Raw genomic sequence first — 17,101 nt, 5'->3', positions numbered from 1 at the left:
ATCTTTCCTTATAAATGGACAAATGTTGTTAATATAATTTTAACATTGTCTAAAACTTTGAGACACTCATTACATAAACCATGTTAATGAAAAAAAAATAAAAAATAACTATTTGTATAAAATCCTAACATAATTAACTTGTTATATGAATATGGTTTTTTGCATTTCTTATGAATTTTTAAAAGAAAACTCATCAACAATTGTTTAGTTTATTGGATTCAAAGTAAAATCCACGTATTTCGTTTTGGAAACTTAAAGTATCGAATTAAATTCGGACCTTTTCATAAATTTTTTACTTATTTTTACATGTTTCTGTTGTTGAAGAAGACAATTTATTTGACATTCCATAAGGTACTAAATGTATGAAAAAAACAAAAATAGACATTTCAAATGAGTTGCCTAACTTTTCATTTAAATACCAAGATTTGTAATGAAATCTCGATTAGGAGTAAAATAATCATCATCTATCTCTCTATATATTGTTTTCTAGATAAATAATTAAAATAACAAATAAAATTTAAGTAACTTAATTTTTTATATTTTTGTAAAATAATTTATTTTAATATATTATTTTAAACTGTATTTTTTTTTATTTACTAGAATTTATAATTTTTCTTTAAATTTTAAATTTCTTAACTCTAGATTTATTCATTAAAATTTTTTTTACATCATATTATTTTTATAAATTATTTTCTAAATATATTAATATTTTTTTTATTTGAATCAAATAAAGTACAATATTTTTTTCACTTTCTTCTCTTCGCACTCTCTTTGAATCAAATAAAGTACAATATTTGAATCAGACTTCGCACTCTCTTTTGTTTTTTCTCTTTCTCATTCTTTTTCTTGTGTGGTTTCTTTGAATCCAAATAAACCATTAAATTTATAATGAATTTGATTTCTTATTGCAAAAATCTTTTTGGTTCACAAATTTTAAAAATCATGTTTTGAGTCTCTAAATCTGAGTGATTAAAATCATTTTAAACTTCTGAATAATATCTTTGAAAGATAAATACCGTATTTGTATGGCTAAATATATTTTATTCTTCTTTTATCTTTGGGTGTTTTGTGCGGTGGATTAAATTTTCAAATTTTGAAATTTATCTTTTGCATTTTCAAATAAATTTATTTTGAATATTTAACTAAAATCGTAAATAAATTAATAGAGTTAGTTGAAGTGTCTGTTAACATAATGAATTTTAAAAGCCTTCATTCGGTACTTTTAGCTTTTAAAAAGGTTTATTTTGATACTTTACGATTTTGAACGGTAGATTTAGGTTATTAATTTTAATATATATATATATATATATATATATATATATATATATATATATATAACACATAAAATAATGACTTTAAAAACTTAATGCACCAAAATCCCATAAGCATAAAAGATTAAACAAATGGTATATTTTAATGTGTCAATAATCCAAATAAAACTCGACTAAGATCTTCGTTAACAAAGTTTCGATTTTGAATCTTATGAATGATAATAAATAAAATAAAATAAATAGATATTTTATCCTTATAATATAGACTAAGAACTATTTTATAAAATTAGATGAATAGATCGAGGACATTTTCGAGATTAAAAGGAATAATTCATTAAATTATGAGTGCATATTTGGACTTTTAAACGTGTCTTGGTTAAAGAAAAACATAAGTATATTTACGGTGACATTTTTCAATTTCAATGAAAATTGAAGTATAAAAATTTCTTTACCTATGTTTTAGGCCTAATGTCCCCCAAAATTTTCAAATTTGCATTCTTTTAATTTTTTTTTTCTTTGAATTAAGAAGATCGGCCTCGATTCCTTCCAAATTGGGGCATAAAACCTATTTTTCCTCGGTTGGAAAACATTGAGATATAAAACTATCATTTTTAATTATTTTATTTGAGATATATGGCCTCGGGTGGACTGGAAACCAAGGCAAAATGGTCATTTTGGGACTTTATGCCTCGAGTAGATTAAAAATCTTCAAATTGAATTAGATTGCACTATTCCCCTTTCTTCTTCCTTTTGTGAATTCAGCAGTAGCATTCCCTTCTCCGTCACGCTTTGTCGAGCAGCATCATTTGCCATTATTCCGACACGGTTGCGCCACCAACCGACTGCCACTTCGTCGCCCTTGTCGTCCATTGTTTAACCCCACGATTTTGCGGTATTTTCTTGCCTTTTTCTTCATTTTTGGTTGAATATACGTGCACCATCAGTTTTTGCTTTGAACAAATGCAGCGTTGAAGGTTTCGCGTTTAGGCACGGTGATTGTAGGTGTATTGTCGACGTGGTGAGGTAGAGATTGTGGCGACGTAATGGCCGTGAGATTGCAGGTGGTGGAAGCTCTAGGGTTTCTGGTTCTGATTTTCTTTTAATTTGTAATGACTATTATGCCTTAGTTGCCTCTAGAACCAAGGTAATAATAAGGCTCAATTTTATGCCTCGGTTGACAACCGAGGCAGAAAGATCACCCCATTTTACCTCGGCTGGATATGTCTCGGTTCTTAAATAAAAGTGAAATGACCAAAATAACCGTGGTCGAAACCTTTTCCTGCACAGGTGAATGTTGGATTGAATTTTTATTATTACTTCAAAAGTTATCATTAACAATTGTTTCTTGAAAATCACATTGATAAGTTTGACTTTGATAGTAATTATTAGATTGAAAATTTAACACCAAGAAAAGTAAGTATTTCAAACACTAACTTGAGTCATATGATGCACTTATCTATACAATAATGCCCACAAGATCAAATCTTTAACGAGTAATGTGAACTCTTCTTCCCAATGTCTAGTGGTTAATGGTGTTTAAACACTATAAAGATGTTATTTTGGCAAACCATGGTAAAAAAATATCAACATTTTGGCAAGGCTCTTAGGAGTGGTTGGGGAAGGCAATAATGTTTTCACAGTTAAATATCAACATATAACTTATTGCATAACAATAGTGAGAAAAATAGGGACTTTTGGAGACTAATATGAAAATTAAAAACAATTTCCAGTGCACTACATTTTGTATGAAAAGTATGACTCAATTGTGTGACTACAAAAGATTGTGTTTTTCATAAAGGATTCCAATACAGGGTAATTTGTGTACTATCAGTGCTTTAAACGAAGAATCAATTAACATTTATTCTACAAGTTTAAGGTGTTTAATCAAGTATGAAATTTATACAACAAATGGATAGGAATAGTAATTTCTCGACACAACAAAACAATACAATATTTTCATCAATTTTACATGTTAAGTTTGAATACGAAAAAATAACATGATTTAGAAGGTTATGTGGGTGACAATGATGAGTACTATTTGAGAAAATATGAACACAATTGTATTTAAGAATGGTCAAAAAAATAGAAGAGTTTTGTGTTAGTACAACTAAACGTTTGGATATGAATAAAAAATTAAACCCAAAAAGTAACATTATCTTACTCTAAATGGTGCATATACCAAAGATTTGGCAAATCTTTCTATTCTTAATTAGAATTTTAGCATAGCATTGGGTTGATAGGATATATAAGAGATATGATAATGTGTGAACACATTTTACATCTTTGTTTAGATGGTGCTAATTTTTTTCTTGTATAATACTTATGTTGGTACTCCTTTATGTGATGGAAGAGATATAAACATTTGAATACCTAGTGTCTGATCACTAGTAAAAAATTGTAATAGTCACTCCAAAACAGAAAGAACATAAAAAAATAGTATACTTCAACATTTATGGGAGACAAAGATGTTCATATTATAATGGAAAAGACATACCCTTGAATAAATGGGCAAACATTTTGAAATCTTTTAAGGATAATAGTATACAATCTAAGGAGACAAATGAGGTCATAAAACCTTTGGTATTACAATTGTTTTTCCTTTGTATGTATTTCTAACTTTATAAACGGGTTAAGACATCTCAAATGTCTTTTTTATTATTTTATTTATTACTTTTAATAAGAAAAAAAGAACAACAATTATAACAAAAAGTAAAAGATTGACATGAAATATTGCATTTTGAATGACAATTTTTCAAAACAAAAGTTATAATTATGGATTTAAGAAATGGAAATATTTTACTCCCTTGTGAAAAAAAAAATTGGTGAAAATTACTTTCCATTAAAAGTATTAAATAATTTATAACAAAATAATTTCACAAATAGAATAGGTACGAGTGAAAATTGAGAAATACTATTTTGGTCCTTATTTTTGGTTCAGTTGGTTTAATATGGTCCCTTTGTTTTTTACTCATCCAATTAGGTCCCTATTTTGCTAAATTATGTTTAATTTGGTCATTTTCCATGACGTCGTTTAAATTGATAATGCCATGGTGTACAAGTTGACATTGTTTCCATTAGACAAACTGTTTTAATTATGATTGTTTGTGTTTTGTTCAAATAAGTCCTTATTGTAGTTAAATTTTGTCAATTTATCTTATCCTCCACTTCATTACCCTCAACCTCTACTTCATCATGACCCTTACCATCCACTCATTCATCACTCTCACCCTCCATTTCATGACCCTCAAACTCCACTTCATCATGTTCTCACCATGTCTTTCACCATATACTCATTCATCACCCTCACCCTCCATTTTATGACCCTCTCCTTTTCATCATGTCCCTCACCATCCATTTGTTGTAATAGTTAGGGATAACAAATTTATCGTTCCTCACATGGTGGAGATTCAAAGGGAATGGGGTTAACCCCATATGCAATTGTGACAAGATGCACACTGATGTACACGTTTAACAAGATGGCAGTGCTAATAATTGCAAGAACCCCATTTGCAATTGTGGGGTTTAGGGTTTTCATCGCAGTGTCTTATTTTTTAATGAAGGAGTGGATGATGAAGGACATGATGAAGTGAAGTTTGAGGGTCATGAAATGAAAGGTAATGGTGATGAAGGAGTGGATACTGAGGGTGACATGGTGGAAGTTGAGGGTAATTAAGTGAAGGGTGAAACTAAATTCAAAAAAATTTAGTTAAAATAGGAACTTATTTGAACAAAACACAAACAAACATAATTTTAAAAAGTCCACATAATGCGAATAGTGTCATTTGTATATTTTGCCATTATCAATTTTAACTGTCATAGAAAATGACCAAGTTGAACACAATGTAACAAAATATAAACCTAATTGATAAAAAAAAACAAAGACCAAATTGGACCAAAATAGTATTTAAGAAAAAAATAAGAGATAAATTATATGGCTTAGGTAAATTATTAGTTAACTTTTATGGTAATTTTCCTCTAATACTTATGAGCAAACGAGAGTTATAGATAAAATTTGGATTTATCCCTTTTATAATAAAATTGTTGTAATAAACTTTATCACAAATAAATAAATAAATAACAAAAGTAAAGATATGAAAAACGAAATCAACTTCTTAATTCAAAATTAACTTTTATAAGCTTAAAAATATAGATAAACTGCAAGATAGATTTTAGGTATGATTTAAAGTTTTCTAATTTTGATAAAATTGATTTCATAAATTTTAATTTCTTCAAAAACTTTCTATCTAAATAACATTCTATCATGAATTGTATAGAATATTTCATGAAGATAAAGGTTCCAAACAAAGAATAGGTGTTTCCATTGTTAACCGGTCCCTTTATTAAGAACACTGATTGCCATGAGAATACTGTTTTCAATGAAATATAATTTATGCCATGTTATTTAAAACTAATAGAGAATAGTTATAACAAAATCTTTACTTACTAACTTCACCTTTAAGAATATAATGTTAATAATTAATTACAAACCATGAATATGTTCAATATCCGACCAATCCTAAATCGACATTCTTCAAAATATCCAAGTGTATCATTTTTTATACTAATATATTACAACATTTGGTCTAAAAAATAATATCGCACGCATGCTAAAAAAGGGAAAGAAGAAAACATTTGCTCTAAGAAACAATCTCAGGTGGCCACAAAACCAGAAAAACAAAAATAAAAAGCAATTAACTTACTAACTCAGAATAAGTTACATCTTTCAGCTGAACTATTCTAGAAGGATGATACAAGTTAATGGGGTTACATTATAATATATCAATAAGCCAATGAGACTCAAGACAACATACTTTTCCATTCTTCTCTCTCAATGATACCAAACTATCACATAAATACTTCCATTTGTTTTTGTTGTGGGAGTGTGAGGAGAGGAAATGACATGATGTTCAGTCAGTTTTAGAAGTATTGGTTGGTGCAGAACCAACTTCGGCAGAAGAGGTGTCCATATCATTCAGACCTAATTCTTCGTTTTGTTCCCATGACCTCTCGTATTCCTCAACTGGAGAAAAACACCGTGTTAACGACATTTCCAAACAGAAAGCCACAATACATGACTATATTTACATGAAAAACTATTCATCACACAACATTAAACAATCCGAATCATATTTTCACATACAGCACATTAGACCCATTCATCACATGAAATCCAATTTGAAGCCTACTCAGGGCCCCCCACTGTAAAGCAAAGGAAATGTCTGAAATAAACTTATTTTGTTTGTTCACATGATGGTCTATTCTGGGTTCGTGGTTTCTAGAGTTGAATCGAATCAGATATTTTATGGTATAAAAAACTTTCCACTATGTATAGAAAAAGAAAAAAGACAAGGAACATTTATCATGTCTATGATGCCAAAGATATGGATAGTGGATGAAATCAGTATAAGGATAGAAATGGAAAGGGGATAAAACAGATATTCACATATTCAACTCAGAAAATGTCAACTTTATCTGCACAAAGTATAGCTTTATTTATGTCTGAGTTGGAAAACTTACATGCTAATTGTTTGTCCTCTTTCAGGTCATCAGTTGCAGGTGCTATAAAGAATTGGCTAATGCATCATCAAGAATTAGAGTCCAAGCTTCTTCCAAGCTAAGAAGCTGCATACAATGAAAGGATGCACATAAGAAAAATTGGGATTAAGACCTTGAACCAATAGGTTTAAATGGGTTAAGTAAAATCCAAGCCTTCAAATTCAAAGACAGGAAGAGACCGATGCAGTCTATTAGTTGTTGGTATTAGAGAAACATCCAACAAGTGATGTAGCTCAAAAGTAGCATGGAATATGAACCAAAGGTCTTTGTTGCTCAGAAAGGGACCTATATCGTAGAATGCATTTGGTTAAAATTCCCTAAACCCTTTTTCTCTTTGTTGTCCATTTCTTTTTTATGATAAAATTTATCAAACTGAAGTGTCAAAAGAGGAACAGAACAGGAGAACGTCTCCTCCTAAAAGAGAACCAGATATACAAGACGACCATGTTAGAAATACAAAAGAAATTACAATGCCAGATGTTATGTATTGCACCTCTTCCCTCTTTTCCCAGTCGGCCACAAAACATTGTGCAAAGAATAAATATAAAAATTGCAATAATAACCTGATAAATAGAATTGTAAAGTGGAGAAATTTAAACCAACTTTCATAAATAGTCACGTGTTACCTTGTTTAGTCTTGTTTTAAAGTCTATCCACTTACTTCTACTATTTTCATCAAGACTATCTCCAAAAGTAAAGCCATGGACCCTCTCAAGGCCTGAACATGCAAATCGCATCAAATTATATTCTACTTTGATACATTCTAGAAAAAATAATAGATTATAAGTTCAATATGTTTGCAGTCTCTAAACTTGGACGCTTAGAATTCATCCATATCCCAAACTTCGATACATTTTGATCCCCAAATTTTGAAAATGAATGCATATAGTAATTTTAACTCAATGGCCTAAAAAATTGTGTGTCAGACGCATTCCAAACTGCTATTTGAGCTGGAAAGTGTCAAACAATATAAACAACTCAAACACCAGCTTGAAATGCCATTTGACACGTCACAACTTTAATGCAGTTCGGTTAGAAGGACTATATCTATTTATTTTTAAAGTTTGGAACCAAATTGTATCCAAGTTCGGAAGAATGATCAATTCCAATTTTGCGTCAAAGTTTAAGGACTAAAAACATATTTAACAGCAAGAACATCATAAACATGATAAAAGAGAACAGTTTAAACTCCACCTTTCCAAAACAGAAAATTTGGCATTTAGAAGACTTTCAAAACATATTTGAGATAGATTTTGGAATGAGAGAAACAAATAATGACGTTAAAGTGGTTTAAAATTGAAAGATCTATTGAAAAGAAAAATGTTTTCATCATTTTCTTACAATTGAATCTGAACAAAGTGTATTGGTACTATGATGTCCTTTCCTTTCACAAAGATGACTCCTAATCCTCCTATCTCATTAGGATGCTGTCTAGATTATAGTTTATGTGATTGATAGAATGGATACTTACTGTCACCAATTCTTGTGATTAAACCTTCAACAGTTGTAACTATTCCTCCAAGGGTTCCGCTTGCCAGCTCCAAGTCAAGTTCCGGAACTTTTACACTTGCAGTATCAGACTAATCGAACCAAACTACTCAGTCAATAGATATAAAAGGTATAGATGTCGGATTGCATAATGTTTAAATGGTCCCACCTACATGGGTACCATCATGACATTTTTCACAGGTTATCTTTACAAGCAAGACTGTATGTGTATCATTACAACTTTTAACATATCACTGAAAACAGAACATGTTCATGTTAACGTTTCTAAGTTATCTTTTGATGAATCATTTCAGCCTTCTGATAACCCCAAAATGCGAATTTAATTCCTTAAAATGCTATAGTTCCATGCAAGTTAGATGTCAAAATAAATTGAAGAATAAAGCAAAATTTTAAAGTGGCACTGAAAGAGCTCTCATGATTAGTTTCTATACTTAGTTACTTTACACTTTCAGCAAAACACTTTCAGCAAAACAAGTTTGGAAGCTTACATTTTTCCCTACATTTGAAGGCTATAACCTCAATAACCAAAACCCAAAGTACCTTCTTTTTAATGAGATTTCTTTTACTGATCCCAATTTGCAGTAATTGCATACTAGAAATAAGAAAATTACATGCTCCCTAAATGCAAGGATAAACTACAAGATCCATCATTCATCCCTAAACATATATAAATAAGAAAAATACTGTGTTGAGATTAGTTAAGATCACGAAAAGAATAACAGACCTTTATTACATCACGGCTAAGGTCATTGACATTCTTCACAGAAAGAGTAATTGTTTTTCCCTTTTCAGGAATTCGTCCACCAGGTTTCAACTGCAATGTGAAAATTAATTATATTCCAGCCCTAAAAAGACAGAGCCACACTCAAGAATCAGCATACCTCAGAGTTGCGGTAGCCACAGACATCACATGTGGATGCCATAACAATTACTTCTTGAAAGTAAGGAATATCTGTCCATTGTTAAGCTCAACAGTGAGGAAGAAATACCAAGAATTGTTCATGCAACAATATAGAATATAAAATTGGCACTTGGCATTGACACTGTCATCAAGAAAGCAAATAAATATTATCTAGTTTTTACCCGATTGATCAGAGTACATGTCAACATTGTACACAAATGTTTCATTTTGAAATTAATGATGAGTAGATTAAATCCATAGTCAAGTTTCTGAAATTTGAAAGTAGATCATTTTCAGGATTTTTAATTGAACACATGGTTAACCAACAAATATTCAGCACCAAATCGATGACACTGAGCTTCAAGTTTCAACTTAAATATATGAAACAGAATCAAAACAGAAGTTGAAATAAAGAAAAATCATCCCCTATATTTTATACAATCAGTTTACTACAGACCAAAAAAGTGACTAAAGCTCCAAATTTAAACTCGAACACAAACATGGAATCAAAGAAAAATAAGTCCCAATAGTTTATCTAATTTTATTTTATCCCACAAAGCTATGTACTCTTGCATACACAAAAATATAAATCCTCTTTAACCCAACAAATTTTAAATTATAGTTGGCATCAAGTTTAAAATGACAGAATCCTTCTAAAGAAATGTAACATAATCAAACAATATCCCAAGGGAAATATTGAAAATGCTAAGAGGATACTGGTGACAAACATTCGAGTCTCACACTTAGCAGCACAGGCACCACAAGTAGACGGGAAAGTCATCACCTGTCAAGAAAAAGCAGCAATTTGGCACCGGGTGAACAAACAAATAAGGCCAAAGCTCAAAAAGCATAACTATATAGTTCAGCAATTGTACCTCTTCTGGTGCAGTATATCGAAACAAGGCTTCAGCCATTTCTGCACTGTTACTCTGAGCAATGGCTCGATGGCCAGCTGTCGCCCCTACTGATCCATGTGGTTCTCTCCTTCCTTGATCAGTAGGCACAGCTTCTCCCTCTTCGGGAGCGTCAACATGAGTTCCTTCAATCTGTGTGGAGTCAACAAGATATCCCAATGATGCTTGCTGCTCAGGAGTTCTCTCATAAAACTTGATCGTCGATGACGGATCAGATGACGGTGCAAACCTATTCAATGTGTTCTCCATTTATTTAAAATAGTACCAGATAGTGGACTAATATTACCAAGTACCAAATGCCGGTACAAGTTTGCCTAATCAACAAATATATGTTTGTCTTGACCAATTCCAATAAGTTAAAAGATACAGTATGGCATGATTCAGAAAGGCATGCATCTAATCTAAAGTCACGCACAAGCACAATGTGACTAAACTTGAGCCAATACAGAGGTCAACACAATTTACAAACTAAACCACACTCATCTCTTGAACAACAAATCCAGGAGGTTGCTCCCCATATGTTATCACTACCTTAGCCTCTACTTTCACAATCTCTTCTCTATTAAAATACTTTTATTCATTTAAAAAACATCGACAAGGTATAATTGCTTACGGGTTTTCGATGAAGCTGTTTCCAGCAGGATCATCAAGAATAAAGGTGATGGCTGATTCTCCTGTTGCACAGGCTTGCAGTTTCACCAAGAACTGATCAATTGCTTCAGCTGTCTCTGGAGCCACTTTCTAGCAGGTAGAAAACAAAACAATAATTAAGTTATTTAAAGAGAAACTAATATTCGAAATAAAAATATAGTGCAGAAACAAATAGTACTTTGCGTTCCTCTTGAAGGGCCTGAAGTTCATCAGCTGCTCTCAAAGTATCCCTTCCACCTATAATTACAGAGCAAAAGATGTAGTTGAATAATTTGACTACAAATTTTCAACAGTTCAATGTTCATGAATTTTCACAAAAGGAGCGTTACAGTTCTCTGATGCCCACAATTTACATTTCCAGTTGTAGAAACTAAGAATAATATTCACGATGGGCATCATCCTGGCTACAAAATACAGGGCGCATATGGAAACTGCCAAAGTTATGATATGATTGAGTCGGACCTAGAGCTTCAGAAATCTAAACTAAATCAAACAAACTAAAAATCAATAGACTAAATGTATAGCAATCTCTTCCTTTTAATTCAGCAATTGTTTTGACCAAACACATTGACATCTTTATTCACTTGATGACCATACACATGCGGAGTACATTTAGCCATCTTAAAATAAAAATGCAGTGTTGAGAATTGAGATTTCCATTGACAAAAGAAATAACAGGTCACTCCCCGCCCTACCCAGAAAAAAAATTGAACAAGAAAACCTGTCATTGTCAGGAACGGAAAACAACAAAGTAAATTGAAATATGTATCAGAAGTACCGTTGACAGACTACCACGCTGAGCCTCTGGTGGAATCTCAAAATCCAGTTCAGGTATCTGCACAATCATACATATAAGCAAGGTGCCCTTTGAATAAATTTATTACAAAGTAGACTATGAATTTCCAATAATAGAGCTAGATGAGTCACTAAAATTTAGAATCAACATTTTAAATTGCTTCTTTCACAAAAATATCTATCTTTCTATCTAGATAGATAGATAGCAGATAGATAAATAGGAAGGTAGGTAGGTAGGTAGATAAAATGAGTTCAACTAAGATTATGTGGTTTAGCCCTAAGACTTCAAAGAGACAAGAATCATTGTGTCAATGAACTAAAAAATTTTCAAGATTACAATCTAAATAGGAAACATAGTACACAAGTTTAAATAAATATAAAGAAAACAAACAACAAATTTAAATACCTTAATGGTAGCGGATTCTGATTTAACCACTTGACGATTTAGCATCTACATTCAATAAACTTGTCAGACACTTGTTTAAACAAATTATCATAATGGTACACAAAAAAGACAAGCTTACAAACAAAAATACAATAATCCCAAGTAAGCATACATAGGCCATAATTTATTCTCTACGGCTATTGCCTGGAGAAGGTTCTGTTCCATGCAATAAGACCTACTGGTTAGTGAAAAATTAGTTAGTATATGCATCAATGTTCTACCAAGGACAATTTAAATTTTCATATTTCTTTCTATTTTGTATGTTAAACATGCATATTCTATTTTCAAAAAGCCTCCTAGCTTCATAATTAGATCTGTAAGCCCAGTTTGACCATTTCCTTTATAAATATGGTGAGAAAAGGGGCAAGAAAGAGCTGAACTAGGACTGCAGCATTCTTTCCAGATTCCACCACTGAGGTGCCTGTCAAACTTTATTCAGTAAAATGGTCACAATATACCAGTCATGCCAGTTGCAGTGTTTTTAATTGCAAACATCATCATAGGGTGCTAAGACTGGCAAAAGTCACCGGCAAAGTTCTTTTAAAAGTTCTTTTAAAATTTGAACGGATGTCCTATGGCCTCATTCAGAATGGATTTTAGTTTTTCAGCACTGTTTTCAGTTGTAAGTTTCAAAACAAAGACAATATTAGTAGTAGAGATGATGATTGTTTTGGCAGAAATAGTGATAGTAGTAGTAGCAATAATGATGATGGTGGATGTGTTTCAAAATTAAGTGAAAAATTATTCCAGCTCCATTTTGGCTAAATGCATTTTGTTTTGAAAATTGCAGTTGAACTGAAAACCCACAATCACCCAAAACGGGGCTTAAGATGTTTCAATGTCTAGACTAAAATTTTTACCAGGTTGAGTACGGAAGAAGACTGAAGAGCTCTAACTCACCATTACTGTTTTTACTAAGCTTCTCATGATTAAGTTTTGCCATGCATTTATATCATTGTATGCATGCTTATCAAAATTGAGAGTACGAGTTAAAACAAAATAAACACTCCCACACCCTCTAACATAGTTAAATCAAACCTATAGGCTCGTGCAAAATCATGTATACTTTGAGTTTTGGGTTGATTTACTGAGCTTAGTTGGACAGTTAGAGAAAGCCAAAACTGGCCCTGAATCAATTTGTTTTGGGCCACAATATATTTAGAACACACCTTGGGGAACATTTTGTGATTCACTAGTTCTCTCTTGTTAGTCTCTGTCCATTTGGGTGTTGACTACCAGCTTCAATCACATTCTCCTATAACAGGAACAAATCTCTATTAGTGGAAGGTGAGTTTGCACTCACTGTGATAGGCTTTGATACCGTTAGATATTAACAATATCTTATATTATTTAACAATATCTAATAGATACCATTTTAGAAAGTGAATCTTAAATTTAATTCAACCTCACAAATGCAGCTTGTAAAGTGAGGATTGAACCAGTTATATACTATGCATTGGCCATATATCCCTAGTCAATGCAAGATCTCCAACATGATCTATTTTGTCAACAGCCTATGATCCTACAAGGTAAATATTGATTCTAACACCAATGGTTTTCTAAATAAAACATGGATGCTATTTAAGAGAAAGACGTCGGCAAAAGTATGAAAAATCATCCTTCAAACTAGGGCAGTCACTAGTGTCAAGAACCTCAGCATGGACATTAACTGAATGGGAAGATAGCTGATAAAGAGTATTGGAGTACCTCCACCCACATCAGTATTGTATGTACCCTGATTACTACATGTTTTAGAATTCATCTAGGGGCCATATATGTTTTGTTATATTATTTATAATAATCATTTGGGGATGGGGAGTCGAAATTTGAATAAACCCAACCTTCTGCTTGCCTGATGGGATTGCCAAACTGTAACGGCAACCACGTGGTTGAATTTCACCAGCAAACTGTACTTCATTGTTCCTAACAGATAATAATCAATAACTTTTGAGAAAGATCAAAGGAACCAATAATATTCAATGCACGAGAGGAGGGCATAGACTAAAAGGCTTACCTTTCACCACAGTGTGGACATTCAAAAGCTGATAACAAAATCTGCAGGAAAGGTAAATGTGGCGTGAGTTATATTTAAGAAAAGAAATGGACAGACAAAACAAAAGAAACAGCAGAAAAAAATAACAGTATGTAATATGATCGATCATCTAATTTGTGAATCAAGAATGCTAATTCATTTAATTGAAATATGTAACAAAAAACATCAGGAAAAAAAAAAGTGAATGAGGCCTAAGCATAAGGATAACAAAAATAAAGGTGAAATTTAACTACATATATGATATATCCCAATACCTATCAATGAAGGAACAAAAACAGTAACCACTTGCCAATCACAAGAGCAAAGGGAGTAAAAGACAAGACATACCTTTCTGAAGTGAGGAATTAAAGTCAATAAAAATCTTGTAATCCCCTGATAAACATGACAGAAATTCAGGTCAGGTGATAAAATTTAAAAACTTTGGATGACGATGCAATAAATAATTTAGGTGTACTTGAATCATTTCTTCAGTAATAAATAATTGTTTCATTAATTTTTAACATGGTCATGGATAGAACAACATAAAAGATGAAACACAAAAAAATTTAAATATTCATTACTCAAGTACTCGGGTAACAATGTCGCTTGTAAATAAATGAAATGCTAACAATTCTACCAGTCCTAGTCCGTAATTAAGAGCTTAATTGAGTTCCCATTACATGAAACTTCACATCAAAAATTCGATTATTAAAATAAACTAGAAAATAGTTTACACTGATTATTTTCTGCCAAAAGCTTATGCTAAACAAATAGTACTATTACAAGTCACTTTTACAAACTTGGGCAAAGTGAAAACTACATTACCTCATTCAAGCAGTTGTAAGTTAAAAGCGGTATTCACCACCACCCCACAAACCCCAAACCCCAACTAAACGCATTGATGGATAAATTAAACACACCACCGGCTCATAAATTAAACGCATCGAAGCAAGAGGAGAAAAAAAAACAAGGTGCATGATTTAGAACATCAGAAGGTTCACCAACAAGAGCAAAAAGAATGGTGTACTGAATACAAATTAAAAGCATTGACGCAGGAGAAGAAAAAAACAAGGTGCATTATTTAAACTTCGTCAACATTCACCGAGTAATTACGAGGGAAGAGAAAAAAAAAGCGTAAACATGATTGAGCATTGTACATATTATATAAAAAGCAATGACGAGAAGAAGAAGAAGAAGAAGAAAAAACAAATGAGTAGGGCATGTATTTCTAATGCTCACCGGGTAATTTACGATGGACGCCAAAAGAAGGAGTTAAAGTAATCGAGTATTGAATACAAAATAAACGCATTGACGCAGGGGAAGAAGAAAACGAAAAGCTAACATCGCAAGGTTCACCGAGTGAAGAAATAAAGGTAAAGAATGGAGAATTGAATCCGTGAGTTAACCACGCCGGAGATGCGCGAAAAAGTAGAAACGAACACGATGAATTCATTGAAAAGCCAAAGGAAAAACAAGCGGTGACGGAAAATGGGAGAAGCTTACGTTTTCACCACAGCGCATGCAAAGACTTTCGAGGCTATAGAGAGGAGCGTCACCGTCATCAGCTGAAACGGCTTCCACGACCGATCCTACGTCCACGATTTGCTCGCTTTTCGCATTCCCTTCCATTACTCAATTCCACGCTTCCTTTCGCGTTATTACAAGAACCCTCAATTTCAACCAGTGACGAGAGTTCCTGAACTGCTGCAAAAAAAAGGAGAATTCTATGTTTTATTAGCCTGTTTTGTGTTGGGGAAGACGCTGGAAGGAACTAGGGTACGGGTTAAGTTATTCGGGTCGGATCGGAGCATTTTATGGCCCAAGTACTTGGATTCAAATGTCGAATTTAGGCTGATCACACTTAAGTGTGTTTCGTTGGGAATATGAATTTCAGAGAAACCGAAAATAGATTTGTGTGAATTGGAGTATATGAATTTGTATGTATTTTTTTTAGTGGATTCAGGGTAAAAAGAATGGATTTAGAGATAAGTTTTATAAAAGTTAGTGAAAGATCTGATTAATGTGATAGATAAAATAAATTATAAAATTAGATAGAATTAGAAAGTTACAAAAATACCTCTAATGGAAACAGAGAATGATTTTGTAATTTGATATTATAAAAATAATTACAAATAATTAATAGGAATTAAAATTATATGAAATTTTAAAATAAAAAATTTAAATTTTTATGAATGTAAAAAAATTTATACAATTAAATTTTAAAAAAAGTTATACAATTAAATTATAAACAATGTTATACAAAAAAAGTTTAAAAAAAAACACACACATGACACCGATTACGTAACTGGTGTCACAGTCACCGATTACGTAACTGGTGTCACACATATACAATGCACCACACCGGTTATGTAATCGGTGTGCATACCCTTGAATCCACCACCATTCCTCTGTCATATGTACGAGCTTCATCCCCCACCACACTCCACCATCTCCTTCATCTTCGTCCACCATTACAGCCCACCACCTCCTTCGTCTTCCTCCCCCACCACACCCCAACACCTCCTTCATCTTCATCCCCGACGATCCACCATAGTGCCATTTCACTACACTCAAAAGCACACACTACTTTCTTTCCACCAGTGCATTCAATTCACTCACCTTCGAACGATTTACACACCACGGTGGGAATGTCCAGCTCCAAAACATCCACGAACGAGGGGCAATTTTGTAATGTTATACGAAATATACGCAAATCACCTCAGTTTTGGGTGGATGGATTAAATCCTCCATCCCCAAATTCACACTTTTATTACATATCGCAGAAAAGGAACATATTCTTTATATAAAATCCATACTCACAAATTTATTTAAACGGTGCAATCGCAACGAACACTACGTTAAAATGTTGGATGAATTTTCTTTTCACCTGTTCGAATAGTCACTTCAATTAAAGAGTTATTCAATATAATAATATGTATTCAACCAAATTACGTTTTACCTTGCAAGATGAATGTTTAATTTTATTTAGTAAAAACCATTGGCAACAAAAAATTTTAATTTTGTGTC

At 32.3% G+C, this 17,101-nt stretch overlaps 1 pseudogene across 1 annotated transcript; it reads right to left on the bottom strand.

Annotated features, from left to right (window-relative positions):
• Positions 1–5,944: 5,944 nt before the first annotated feature.
• LOC114176893 (uncharacterized) lies at positions 5,945–15,823 on the bottom strand (annotated as a pseudogene). Its single transcript, XR_014993360.1, has 16 exons — positions 15,578–15,823; positions 14,423–14,467; positions 14,057–14,097; positions 13,884–13,965; positions 12,004–12,048; positions 11,581–11,637; positions 10,981–11,039; positions 10,765–10,892; positions 10,113–10,380; positions 9,955–10,021; positions 9,218–9,288; positions 9,061–9,150; positions 8,299–8,407; positions 7,454–7,545; positions 6,789–6,893; positions 5,945–6,291 (listed from the first exon to the last, which is right to left on the bottom strand). The product of XR_014993360.1 is annotated as an uncharacterized LOC114176893 (transcript).
• Positions 15,824–17,101: the final 1,278 nt, after the last annotated feature.

Source organism: Vigna unguiculata, chromosome 3 (assembly GCF_037176805.1).
Source record: "Vigna unguiculata cultivar grain cowpea cultivar isolate G323 ecotype 2 chromosome 3, ASM3717680v1, whole genome shotgun sequence".
NCBI lineage: Eukaryota > Viridiplantae > Streptophyta > Magnoliopsida > Fabales > Fabaceae > Vigna > Vigna unguiculata.
This window is presented reverse-complemented; position numbering and strand designations above follow the sequence as displayed.